Raw genomic sequence first — 14656 nt, 5'->3', positions numbered from 1 at the left:
GTCCACCAGGTCCATTTATTATACTGTATATAGCAGTACGGTAGGCCACTGCTGTACCTACCTCTGTGTCGTCACTCGTCGTCCATAAGTATACTATCCATCCATCTACATTGTATACCTGTGGTGCCTTTTTTCCTTTATACTAGTAGTACTAGTTTAGCAGTCTGCTGACAGTGTCCACCAGGTCCATTATACTGTATATAGCAGTACGGTAGGCCACTGCTGTACCTACCTCTGTGTCGTCACTCGTCGTCCATAAGTATACTATACATCCATCTACATTGTATACCTGTGGTGGCTTTTTTTTTTATACTAGTAGTACTAGTTTAGCAGTCTGCTGACAGTGTCCACCAGGTCCATTATACTGTATATAGCAGTACGGTAGGCCACTGCTGTACCTACCTCTGTGTCGTCAGTCACTCGTCATCCATTAATAATAATAAGTATACTATCCATCCATCTACATTTTATACCTGTGGTGGCTTTTTTTCTTTATACTAGTTTAGCAGTTTGCTGACAGTGTCCACCAGGTCCATTTATTATACTGTATATAGCAGTACGGTAGGCCACTGCTGTACCTACCTCTGTGTCGTAACTCGTAATCCATAAGTATACTATCCATCCATCTACATTGTATACCTGTGGTGCCTTTTTTCTTTATACTAATTTAGCAGTTTGCTGACAGTGTCCACCAGGTCCATTTATTATACTGTATATAGCAGTACGGTAGGCCACTGCTGTACCTACCTCTGTGTCGTCACTCGTCGTCCATAAGTATACTATCCATCCATCTACATTGTATACCTGTGGTGCCTTTTTTTCTTTATACTAGTAGTACTAGTTTAGCAGTCTGCTGACAGTGTCCACCAGGTCCATTATACTGTATATAGCAGTACGGTAGGCCACTGCTGTACCTACCTCTGTGTCGTCACTCGTCGTCCATAAGTATACTATCCATCCATCTACATTGTATACCTGTGGTGCCTTTTTTTCTTTATACTAGTAGTACTAGTTTAGCAGTCTGCTGACAGTGTCCACCAGGTCCACTATACTGTATATAGCAGTACGGTAGGCCACTGCTGTACCTACCTCTGTGTCGTCACTCGTCGTCCATAAGTATACTATCCATCCATCTACATTGTACACCTGTGGTGCCTTTTAGTTGTGCACATTAAAATATGGAGAACAAAAATGTGGAGGTTAAAAAAAAAGGGAAAGATCAAGATCCACTTCCACCTCGTGCTGAAGCTGCTGCCACTAGTCATGGCCGAGACGATGAAATGCCATCAACGTCGTCTGCCAAGGCCGATGCCCAATGTCATAGTACAGAGCATGTAAAATCCAAAACACAAAAGATCAGTAAAATGACCCAAAAATCAAAATTGAAAGAGTCTGAGGAGAAGCGTAAACTTGCCAATATGCCATTTACGACACGGAGTGGCAAGGAACGGCTGAGGCCCTGGCCTATGTTCATGGCTAGTGGTTCAGCTTCACATGAGGATGGAAGCACCCATCCTCTCGCTAGAAAAAAGAAAAGACTTAAGCTGGCAAAAGCACAGCAAAGAACTGTGCGTTCTTCGAAATCACAAATCCCCAAGGAGAGTCCAATTGTGTCGGTTGCGATGCCTGACCTTCCCAACACTGGACGGGAAGAGCTTGCGCCTTCCACCATTTGCACGCCCCCTGCAAGTGCTGGAAGGAGCACCCGCAGTCCAGTTCCTGATAGTCAAATTGAAGATGTCAGTGTTGAAGTACACCAGGATGAGGATATGGGTGTTGCTGGCGCTGGGGAGGAAATTGACAAGGAGGATTCTGATGGTGTGGTGGTTTGTTTAAGTCAGGCACCCAGGGAGACGCCTGTTGTCCGTGGGAGGAATATGGCCATTGACATGCCTGGTCAAAATACAAAAAATATCAGCTCTTCGGTGTGGAATTATTTCAACACAAATGCGGACAACAGGTGTCAAGCCGTGTGTTGCCTTTGTCAAGCTGTAATAAGTAGGGGTAAGGACGTTAACCACCTCGGAACATCCTCCCTTATATGTCACCTGCAGCGCATTCATCATAAGTCAGTGACAAGTTCAAAAACTTTGGGCGACAGCAGAAGCAGTCCACTGACCAGTAAATCCCTTCCTCTTGTAACCAAGCTCCTGCAAACCACACCACCAACTCCCTCAGTGTCAATTTCCTCCTTACCCAGGAAAGCCAATAGTTCTGCAGGCCATGTCACTGGCAAGTCTGACGAGTCCTCTCCTGCCTGGGATTCCTCCGATGCATCCTTGAGTGTAACGCCTACTGCTGCTGGCGCTGCTGTTGTTGCTGCTGGGAGTCGATCGTCATCCCAGAGGGGAAGTCGGAAGACCACTTGTACTACTTCCAGTAAGCAATTGACTGTACAACAGTCCTTTGCGAGGAAGATGAAATATCACAGCAGTCATCCTGCTGCAAAGCGGATAACTGAGGCCTTGGCAGCCTGGGCGGTGAGAAACGTGGTTCCGGTATCCATCGTTAATTCAGAGCCAACTATAGACTTGATTGAGGTACTGTGTCCCCGGTACCAAATACCATCTAGGTTCCATTTCTCTAGGCAGGCGATACTGAAAATGTACACAGACCTCAGAAAAAGACTCACCAGTGTCCTAAAAAATGCAGTTGTACCCAATGTCCACTTAACCACGGACATGTGGACAAGTGGAGCAGGGCAGACTCAGGACTATATGACTGTGACAGCTCACTGGGTAGATGTATTGCCTCCCGCAGCAAGAACAGCAGCGGCGGCACCAGTAGCAGCATCTCGCAAACGCCAACTCGTTCCTAGGCAGGCTACGCTTTGTATCACCGCTTTCCAGAATACGCACACAGCTGAAAACCTCTTACGGCAACTGAGGAAGATCATCGCAGAATGGCTTACCCCAATTGGACTCTCCTGGGGATTTGTGACATCGGACAACGCCAGCAATATAGTGCGTGCATTACATCTGGGCAAATTCCAGCACGTCCCATGTTTTGCACATACCTTGAATTTGGTTGTGCAGAATTATTTAAAAAACGACAGGGGCGTGCAAGAGATGCTGTCGGTGGCCCGAAGAATTGCGGGCCACTTTCGGCGTTCAGGCACCGCGTACAGAAGACTGGAGCACCACCAAAAATACCTGAACCTGCCCTGCCATCATCTGAAGCAAGAGGTGGTAACGAGGTGGAATTCAACCCTCTATATGCTTCAGAGGATGGAGGAGCAGCAAAAGGCCATTCAAGCCTATACATCTGGCCACGATATAGGCAAAGGAGGTGGAATGCACCTGTCTCAAGCGCAATGGAGAATGATTTCAACGTTGTGCAAGGTTCTGCAACCCTTTGAACTTGCCACACGTGAAGTCAGTTCAGACACTGCCAGCCTGAGTCAGGTCATTCCCCTCATCAGGCTTTTGCAGAAGAAGCTGGAGACATTGAAGGAGGAGCTAAAACAGAGCGATTCCGCTAGGCATGTGGGACTTGTGGATGGAGCCCTTCATTCGCTTAACCAGGATTCACGGGTGGTCAATCTGTTGAAATCAGAGCACTACATTTTGGCCACCGTGCTCGATCCTAGATTTAAAACCTACGTTGTATCTCTCTTTCCGGCAGACACAAGTCTGCAGGGGTTCAAAGACCTGCTGGTGAGAAAATTGTCAAGTCAAGCGGAACGTGACCCGTCAACAGCTCCTCCTTCACATTCTCCCGCAACTGGGGGTGCGAGGAAAAGGCTAAGAATTCCGAGCCCACCCGCTGGCGGTGATGCAGGGCAGTCTGGAGGGAGTGCTGACATCTGGTCCGGACTGAAGGACCTGGCAACGATTACTGACATGTCGTCTACTGTCACTGCATATGATTCTCTCACCATTGAAAGAATGGTGGAGGATTATATGAGTGACCGCATCCAAGTAGGCACGTCAGACAGTCCGTACGTATACTGGCAGGAAAAAGAGGCAATTTGGAGGCCCTTGCACAAACTGGCTTTATTCTACCTAAGTTGCCCTCCCTCCAGTGTGTACTCCGAAAGAGTGTTTAGTGCAGCCGCTCACCTTGTCAGCAATCGGCGTACGAGGTTACTTCCATAAAATGTGGAGAAGATGATGTTCATTAAAATGAATTATAATCAATTCCTCCGTGGAGACATTCACCAGCAGCAATTGCCTTCAGAAAGTACACGGGGACCTGAGATGGTGGATTCCAGTGGAGACGAATTAATAATCTGTGAGGAGGGGGATGTACACAGTGAAAGGGGTGATGAATCGGAGGATGAGGAGGAGGTGGACATCTTGCCTCTGTAGAGCCAGTTTGTGCAAGGAGAGATTGATTGCTTCTTTTTTGGTGGGGGCCCAAACCAACCAGTCATTTCAGTCACAGTCGTGTGGCAGACCCTGTCACTGAAATGATGGGTTCGTTAAAGTGTGCATGTCCTGTTTATACAACATAAGGGTGGGTGGGAGGGGCCCAAGGACAATTCCATCTTGCACCTCTTTTTTCTTTCATTTTTCTTTGCATCATGTGCTGTTTGGGGAGTATTTTTTTGAAGGGCCGTCCTGCGTGACACTGCAGTGCCACTCCTAGATGGGCCAGGTGTTTGTGTCGGCCACTTGTGTCGCTTAGCTTAGTCACACAGCGACCTTGGTGCGCCTCTTTTTTTCTTTGCATCATGTGCTGTTTGGGGAGTATTTTTTTGAAGTGCCATCCTGCGTGACACTGCAGTGCCACTCCTAGATGGGCCAGGTGTTTGTGTCGGCCACTTGTGTCGCCTAGCTTAGTCACACAGCGACCTTGGTGCGCCTCTTTTTTTCTTTGCATCATGTGCTGTTTGGGGAGTATTTTTTTGAAGTGCCATCCTGTCTGACACTGCAGTGCCACTCTTAGATGGGCCAGGTGTTTGTGTCGGCCACTTGGGTCGCTTAGCTTAGTCACACAGCGACCTCATTGCGCCTCTTTTTTTCTTTGCATCATGTGCTGTTTGGGGATAATTTTTTTGAAGGGCCATCCTGTCTGACACTGCAGTGCCACTCCTAGATGGGCCAGGTGTTTGTGTCGGCCACTTGGGTCGCTTAGCTTAGCCATCCAGCGACCTCGGTGCAAATTTTAGGACTAAAAATAATATTGTGAGATGTGAGGTGTTCAGAATAGACTGAAAATGAGTGGAAATTATGGTTATTGAGGTTAATAATACTTTGGGATCAAAATGACCCCCAAATTCTATGATTTAAGCTGTTTTTGAGGGTTTTTTGAAAAAAACACCCTAATCCAAAACACACCCGAATCTGACAAAAAAATTTCGGTGAGGTTTTGCCAAAACGCGTCCGAATCCAAAACACGGCCGCGGAACCGAACCCAAAACCAAAACACAAAACCCGAAAAATTTCCGGTGCACATCACTAGTCACAATACCCAAACCCAAATATCAATACAACAATCTGAAGAGGAAGGTGGACCAAGTTCACAGGCTAATGCATCACAGGCACTGAAATAAAAGAGATGACGGCAAACCCCATTCAGCAGGAAGGAGTTTGACATTCTGGTCCCACAAACCATTAAGAAAGCATTTTAGAATATAAAGAGCATGGGCGCTGGGAAATGTGTCCATATCTGGAGAGATTTTTTTTCCCCCTTTTAGTCCCCACCTGAAGGGGTTGTTGCTCTGTGGTAGGTCTGCGCATTGTTCTTCGAGGTCCCTGCACAGTGGGATCTTGTTCCTGGGCAGGGGTAGGGGATGGGCCAGGTGTTGTTGCCTCCCTGAGGCTGTGGCCAAGGAGGGCAGCGATGGTCTGTATGCCTTGCCCTATAGTGGTGTTGAGGTCCTGGACAGAGGAGGTGATGTGCACATGCCTTGTCGCACACTAGAAGTCAGGTCACTGACCCTGGAGGACAGCTCACGGACTTCCCGGAGCATCTGGTCATATAAGTTGGTGTTAATTACTCCATGACTGGCTATCTCACTCAGAAGCTCTGGGAGACTGCTCTGGGGGGGGGGGGCAGTGTGGGCCTGGGATGGTGGACTTTCATGACCCACAATGGAGGAGTCACTACTTCCCCCCTCCTCAGCCTCAGCGAGCTGCACCTCCTGTGCTGTGTTTGGAAAAATCGAAGGGGAAAATAAAAAATATAAAACAGTTTAAAAGCAGTTTAAAAATATATACAGTAAACAGTTGTCAATATATGTTTAAAATATTACCTTCCAAGGCATGTGGACATTCCATTGCAGGTATGTCGGTGTCCATTTCTGACACACCTGCCACCTCCTCGAAGGACACACAGACCAGCGGTTGCTCCTCCAGGTCTGTATATTCAACACTCTCAGGGAGTGGCCCTCCCCCTGTTGCCCTCGAAGCGTTCCAATATGCAGACCTTTTCTGCTTCAGGCGGGACTTGAAGTCAGCCAAACTACATATATTTTGTTGGTTGGGCGAAAGGAAACGAAAATAAACATAAGTACATTTGTAGCATACTTTTTGTACACATTCCACCAATTGTCAGTTGCAAAACTTGGCCACATACCTAAATCCAAAAACTTAATTTATGTAAACTTTACATCTAGATAGATGTTTAAAGTTAGCAAACGAATATTGAGTCGTTCACTTTTGTCTCACCTTCTCAAAGGTTACACATGTGTAATAGTATTGGTTGCTTGCTATAGGCAACATGACTTAGGAAATGGTGCTTACATCTTAGTTAATGCATACAATAGTGTTTGTCAGTATTGCACAGTATGTACTTACCATCTTCTAACTTCTTGGGGTGTGCGGACAATTGGGCCCACCGCATTAACCGAGTCAGTTATCTCCCTCCAGATACGGTCCTTGGTCCCAGCACCCATATTTTTATTTCCAAAATGTATTTTCTCAATCACTTGTGGAACCAGAATGGCCAACTCCCTCTTTGTAAATGGTGGTTGGCATCTTTTCTTTTTAGATGTTGCCTGCGATACAGTAGCCTGAGAACTATCTCCACCTTCCTCTTCACTTTGTGGCTCTGATTGTTGGGTTTGGGTAGTTGGGCCAGAATCTTCCTCAGTTTGGCCCACATCTTCCTCGGCCAGGGAACTCACACCAGCCTCTTGTTGTGTTTGTTGGGCAGTAGATGGAGTTACTTCACTACTGGCTCCTGCACCTCCCTCCTCTGCAGTGCCAGGTGTTTGTTGCTGTGCTCTTAGTAATGCCATTTGTCGTATTCTTTTTAAGATTGCTTTGAGTTGTTCATTTAGTTGGTGCATTTCTTCTGCAATTGGATCAGGATCCATGATGCTGGTGGCATATGCGTATGGATCTGGGTGGGGTCTTTTATAGCTGCGTATCCATGCTTTGTGTAAATCAGCACAGGTGATGCATACACAATTGGTACATGTTTTTTTTTTTTTCATTTTACCCTTTTTTTGGGTAAGTATATAAATGCTCATTGTAAGTATACATTGTTTTGTTGAGGAGGTGTTTTTGTGGTTGTATTTGTTTAGAAATTGAATACATTATTTTATATGCTAACAATGTTCCTTTCCTCCTGGTGTGCAATTAGAGATGGATTATCCAACAGCTGTAAGTGTTTTTTTTTTACTAAACTAATTTTTTTGTGTGGCTATTTGTGTCAAAAAAACATTGAATGTTGTTTTAATACTCTGAATTTTTTAATTTTTAAGATGGTGTTGGCAGCATACCTGTGTGCCGTTGCCGGCCAACCCCAACCTGTCCATCATCCTCGAAGACAACGGAGGTGTGCAAGACCTAGCATATTCCATACCCGTGTCACCCTTTTTGGTATGCCGGATGATGAGGTGTTGACCCCTCATGTCATCCTAGAAACTCTCTCAATAATAGAGAGTGATCTAGAGAGTTCAATTCGGCATCCTACAGCAATACCAGCACTGACACACAGGGGTGTATCTTCCTATTGGCCAGGATGACACTTGCCAGGGGCGCCAGCCAAGGGGGGGCGCCGCCCGGCAGTGCCGCCCGAGCCAGGGGGTAGAATGACATAGTAGTTCTCACTGAGTACATCCCTTAGCAGTGCTCATCCACTGCTGGACTCTCAGAAGCATATTGCACTCTGACACTCTCTGTGACTACAGTCACAGTGATGGTGAATATAGCCGGGGAGCGGGGCACTTCCAGGTATGATGAGGAGCGAGGCACCTCCTCTTCCTCATCCGCTCCCCTTCTCATTGGTCCCACGCGGTCTGTCACCAAACAGCAGCCACTACAATCAGCACCAGTCAGTGGTACCGTAGCTGCACTGCATGGTCTATCCTGGCAGTCTGGATCACAGGTTACAAAGAGCTCTGTATGGAGAGGTATCTAGACCAGTGACTGCCTATCCAGCTATGTTGAGACTACAAGTCCCAGCACAGCTTGTCAACTAGAGTTGCTGGGACATGTAGTGCCATCACACCTAGAGATGGGTTTTTAACTGTATGTATGTGTGCATATATCCCCTTGGTGTCCCTGCCTGCACCCTACTTGTAATTCCCCCCAGTGTCCCTGACTGCACTATCCCTGTAACTGCCCCCTCAGTGACCCTGCCCATACACTCCTGTAATTCCCTCTCATTATCCCTGTCCGCACCCTTCCCATAATTACTCCTCAGTATTTCTGCCCGCACCTTCCCCGTAATTCCCTCTCAGTGTCCCTACCCGCACACTACTCGTAATTCCCCCTCAGTCTCCCTGCCTGCACCCTCCCCGTAATTCCATCTCAGTGTCCCTGCCGGCACCCTCCTCATAATTCCATCTCAGTGTCCCTGCCCGCACCCTCCTTGTAATTCCATCTCAGGGTCCCTGCCCGCACCCTCCTCGTAATTCCTCCTCAGTGTCCCTGCCTGCACCCTCCCTGTAATTTTCCCTCAGTGTTCCTGACCTCAGCCTCCCTGTGACTCCCCCCTCAGTGTCCCTGCCCGCACACTCAGTGTTGGACTGGGGCATGAAGGGCCCACCGGGGGAATGCTGCTGTAGGGGCCCATTCTTAAAGGTGTAGCCAGGTTCCACTGGGGGCATGGCCAGCCACCACAGAGGTTTGGCTAACCATTACATGTTCTGTGCACCTTGGTAAATATATCATAAACCAAATTATTGTGAAGTATAATGTATAATGCATAAATCCAGTGCACTAGGATAGTCTGGAACTTGATCCCTAGAGGAGGAGGAGGGCCCACAGGCAATTGGGCCCACCGGTGGTTTCCCCTGTTTCCTGGTGGGCCAGTTCGACCCTGCGCACACTCCTCTAATTCCCTCTTAGTGTCCCTTCCCGCACCCTCCCTGTAATTGTCCCTTAGTGTCCTTGACCTCAGCCTCCCTGTAGCCCCTCCCTCTCATTTTCCATACCTGACCCCTCCCTGTAATTCCCCCTTAGTGTCCCTGACCCTCAGCCTCCCTGTGACTCCCCCCTCAGTGTCCCTGCCCACACCCTCCCGTAATTCCACCTCAGTGTCCCTGCCCATACACTCCCCGTAATTCCCCCTCAGTGTCCCTGCCCACACCCTCCCTGTAATTGCCCCTCAGTATCCCTGACCTCAGCCTCCCTGTAAGACCTCCACCTCATTGTCCCTACCCGCACCATCCCTGTAATTCTCCCTCAGTGTCCCTGACCTCAGCCTATCTGTAACTAACCTCTCCGTGTCCCTGGGTGGGGGAGGTGGGGGGGCGCCAGTTCCTTACTTTGCCAGGGGCGCTCAGACCCTTAGATACACCCCTGCTGACACAATTCCTTGCTGTGTTACATTTCTGCGCCTCAGGGTCCTACCAGCATGTGATGGGAGTGCTGGTTGGAGTGTCCCAGGCAGCATTTTCTAGGATCCTAAGGTTCGTAATTACTGCTTTTTTTAAGTGAGTAAAGCAGTTCATAACAATGCCATTGGATGTGGGGTCCCTAGCTTTGTTGAAGCAAAAATTCCATGAAGGTGGTTGTCATTTTCCACACGTTATTGGGGTTGTGGATGGGACATATGTTCCACTTGTGGTGCCAACAGATAATGAAGAAATCTTTAGGAACCGCAAAATGTTCCATTCTTTGATTGTGATGGTTGTTTGTGGCCCATCGCTCCAGATCATTTCCCTGAATGCCCGGTACCCTGATTTCCATGTAATTCGGCAATCAGGGATATGGCAAAAATTAAGACTGTTGGAAGGGCAAGACGCATGGATATTGGGTGAGTTGGACTGGCCTCATGTTGTGATTTGTTTTTTAAATTTTTTATGTTGCACATATTTTATACTTATTGTTGTATTGTGTTTTTTCAGGAGATCGTGGATAACCTTGCACCCCCCAGTTTTATGCCTCAACATGTACACATAAACACACTAATTCAACAATCCTGGATTGGTTAGCTGAGTCATGAGCACAATTTTGGTGAGGTTTTTTTTTTTTTTGGTACAGAGAGATTTTTTGCAGACTGTAGCGTCCAGTCGCAAATGCGTACGCAAATGGCCCACAAATACCACACTGTCAAAATAAAATGATATCAGTAAAGTTTATCAATAGATATGACACCCAATCAACAGTAAGCACACAGTATAAATATTAGCATCTGTGATTAATACGCCATTGGCACCATGTGAGCTGCTGTGTTCAGTATGAGGGAGCTGCAGCTCCTCACTGCGGTAATGGACCGCTGCGTAAGCCGCACGGGCTCATATGTGTCTAACGCCACAAAGCATGTGGCCTACGCGGAGGTCCGCAGAAAACTGCATGCGAGGGTCCGCACAAGGAAGACCATCATCTAGCTGGAGTGGCGGTGGTCTAACCTCCACCACCGTCAGCCCCATTTGCTGGTGCAGCTGCGCCAGCAAATAAGTGCAAGTGAGTAATCCACACTACCATTTGTGTTTGCATGAGTGTGTTTTTTTGCATTTAGATGTACAGCAATATTAGCATGGAAAATATTTATTAAATAAAAAAGGGCTGTAGTGTATGTAGATAGGCAGTCTCGGACTGGACCATGAAGGGCACACCGGGGAATGCAGTGGTAGGGGCCCATGTTTAGGGGTGTAGCCAGACACCACATTGGTTTGCCTAACAATTTTAGTGCATGGAGTGGTCCCCTTGATAAATATATACAGTAAACATTGCTAGTGCATGCATGATAAAAACAAGAATGCACTGGGGAACAAAAAAATAGTCCTTGGTTACATACGTTTACATATGTAGTATGTATAATTCAAGTGCACAGACTGGAACATTATCCCGAGAGGTGGAGGTGGGGGACCCAGGCTGTGTGGCCCACCGGTGGACTCCCGTATACCCCTGTGGACCAGACCAACCCTGTATATAGGCAAAGATAGTTGTATGCCTACTACATACATAGTATGTGTTAGGCAATTTTTTCAATAAATTTAACATAAATTTTTATTTATTTTACATAAAAAACACTGGTTACAAATGTATATGAGCCCCCCCCCCCCCCAAAAAAAAAATATTTAGAATGTTATTTGAATGATTACACAATGGTACCATAGGACAAAATATAAAGTAAATAAATGTGAAAATACAAAAAAATAAAATAAAATGCTTCTTTCCAATTGTTCATGAACACTAATACTAACATATCTGTGTTTCACTCTCCTTAGGCAGAGCACAAAGGCAGACACAGCAACTGCCAGGACCACCAGCTTCCTCCCTCTCTCAACCCTCTCCTCCATCAATCTTCCTCCCCCTCTCAACCCCCCCTCCCCCAACAATCTTCCTCCTTCTCCAAGCACTCTCAACCACCTGCCCCATCAATCTTCCTCCTCCTCCTCCTCCTCCTCCTCCCACTCTCAACCACCCACTCCCCATCAATGTTCCTCCTCCCCCTCCCACTCTCAACCACCCACCCCCCATCAATCTTCATCCTCCCCCTCTCAACCACCCGCCCCTTATCAATCTTCATCCACCTCCTCCCACTCTCAACCATCCTCCCCCACTCAAACTCTAAACACCCTTGAACTTCCCACACCCTCTCAATCTGATCCTCCTTCCCCATCCAACCTCCCAACCCCTTTCAAACAGTTTCCTCCATCCAAGCTCCCACCCCCTTTCAAGACCCTTCCCCCATCCAACCTACCACCCCCTTTTAAGACCCTTCCTTCATCCAAGCTCCAACCCCCTCTTATGTTGCTGAAAATGAGGGAGAGTGGGCAGCTGTGGCTCCAGATGGAGATGAGGAGGAGTTGCTGGCATTGGTGGAGAGTAAGCATCAGTTTTAAATCATATTATTTGTAAGTGGTTGTTTAATTTATATACAATGTGTTTTCAAACTGTGTCGGTAATTCAGAGTTGATTGCAGCAGCAAATTTGTTAGCAGTTGGGCAAAACCATGTGCACTACGGGGGGGGGGGGGGGGCAGATATAACATGGGCAGGGAGAGTTAGCTTTAGGTGGGCTATTTTGTTTCTGTGCAAGGTAAATACTGGCTGCTTTATTTTTACACTGCAATTTAGATTTCATTTTGAACACACCCCACAATCTAACTCTCTCTGCACATATATCTGCCCCCACGCAGTGCACATGGGGGGTCATTCTGAGTTGATCGCTCCCTAGCAACTTTTTGCAGCGCTGCAGTCAGGTTAAATCTCTGCAAAACTGCGCATGAGTATGCACCGCAATGCGCAGGCGCATCGTAGGGGTACAAAGAGTATCGTGCTGGGCGATGGATTTAACGAAGAATCCATTCGCACAGCCGATCACAAGGTGATTGACAGAAAGACGGCTTTTGTGGGTATCAACTGACCGTTTTCTGGGAGTGTTTGGAAAAACACTGGCGTGTCCAAGCGTTTGCAGGGCAGGTGTCTGACGTCAATTTCGGGACCAAAAAGACTGACGTGAATGCAGCAGCTGAGTAAGTCCAGAGCTACTCAGAAACTACAAAAAAACTTTTTGTGCCGTCGGCTGCAAAAGCGTTCACACACTTGCAAAGTGAAAATACATTCCCCCATAGGTGGCGACTATCTGATCGCAGCATAGCAAAAAGTTACTAGCAAGCGATCAACTCAGAATGACCCCCATGGTTTTGCCCAACTGCTAACAAATTTACTGCTGCGATCAACTCTGAATTAGGCCCTGTGTCCCTGCAGCTGCTGCGGAAAAACACATTTAAGCATTCCCTGTCACAGTTTGTGTATTAAGGCATGCTATCACTGAGGCAAGACATGCTTGGATATGTAGTTCCACAGCAGCTGGAGAGCCGCAGGTTGCTGACACAGGACCTAGACCAGGAATGGTGAACCTTTGGCACTCCAGAAGTTGCTGAACAACACATCCCAGCATGGCTTGCTACAGTTTTAGCATGGCCATATATTTTAACCAAATTGCAGGACATGCTGGTATGTATAGTTCAACAACAGCTGGAGGGACAAACGATCACCATCCCTGACCTAGCCAGTGAGCTGTTGAAGTGTGCTTTCTGCCTTGCTTCTATATTGCGTAGTGTGAGAAATTAATTTTGTTTTGTTTACAAACATTCTTTACAGATGCTGCTGTTGCAGATCCCAATCAAGAAATGCGGAGAGTGGTGGCTGGGATGGAGAGGCATTGCCGTGGCCTACTGGAGGCAATTATATCGCTCAGAAGATTGATTGATTGATTGATTGATTGATTGATTAATTAATGGAAAAAAAATTTAAAGTAAAAATAAAATAAAAAACACTTTATCATCCACATTTTGTGTGTTGTGTTCTGTAAAAGGCAAATTACTTATTTGTAGAGATGTACTGTATCATCACTTATAAATTGTTAAAATGAAGAGTGATAAATTAGTAGCTAATCAACTACTAACTGACAATTAAAAACCTAAGGCTGGGACATGACAGTAAGGAGCTGATTGTTTAGTTACTTTATCACTCCCCATTTTAACAATTTCCAAATAATGAAGCATATATGCTAAACTGTGTAATGTACAGTATGTCAGTCAGGAATTTACATTTATTACATTTCGGGGAATTCAGCAAATAGGACAACAAATATATTAAACTGATATATTTGTTGGCTTAATTGCTGAATGTTATTGTGCAATTAGGTTGACAAACTCCTAATTTTGCAGAGTTTGATCACTTAATTGGTCAATCACATTACAATTTATTTGGATAATTGTTTTATTATTTTAGATAGGAATGGAATAGGAACAGGTTATAGGTTTGAATTCTGGGTATGGCAGTATATTGAAATGGTATTGTAACTGAATAACAAGCTCTCACGTTAGTTGCATGAATGTGGTATAAAGAGGATTTGTGTCCAAATCCATTTTCATGCAGTGGTCTATAAATGTGTGTGTATTATATAGGAAGGGGCATCATAGCATGGGCTTTCTATGGGATAATTCTTTTCATGCCCCTTCCCCACGAGGCATGCACCTTATGGGGTATATTCAATTGAAGTCGAAAGCTGCCATCTGTCGAAAAGACGTCAGTTTTCGACTTTTTTAGGTCGGAAGGGGTTCCGACCTTTTCAATCTAACCCAAATTATTCGATGAGTCGAGGAACTTGACTTGTCAAAAAGCACGTGGATCGGCGGAATAGCTGCCGATCTGCATGCTTCTGTCGAAAACGGGGCCAAAACAGATAGGTTTTGGCCCCCTTTTCGACCATCTCAATTCGACTTTAAAAAAAGTTGAAGTGTGATGCGGGAGCAGAGACGGGGAGAGCCGCGCTGGAGACGGGGAGAGCAGCGCTGGAGA

The sequence above is a fragment of the Pseudophryne corroboree genome, chromosome 2 (genome assembly GCF_028390025.1).
Source record: "Pseudophryne corroboree isolate aPseCor3 chromosome 2, aPseCor3.hap2, whole genome shotgun sequence".
Taxonomy (NCBI): Eukaryota; Metazoa; Chordata; class Amphibia; order Anura; family Myobatrachidae; genus Pseudophryne; species Pseudophryne corroboree.
Note: the sequence above shows the minus strand (reverse complement) of the source record.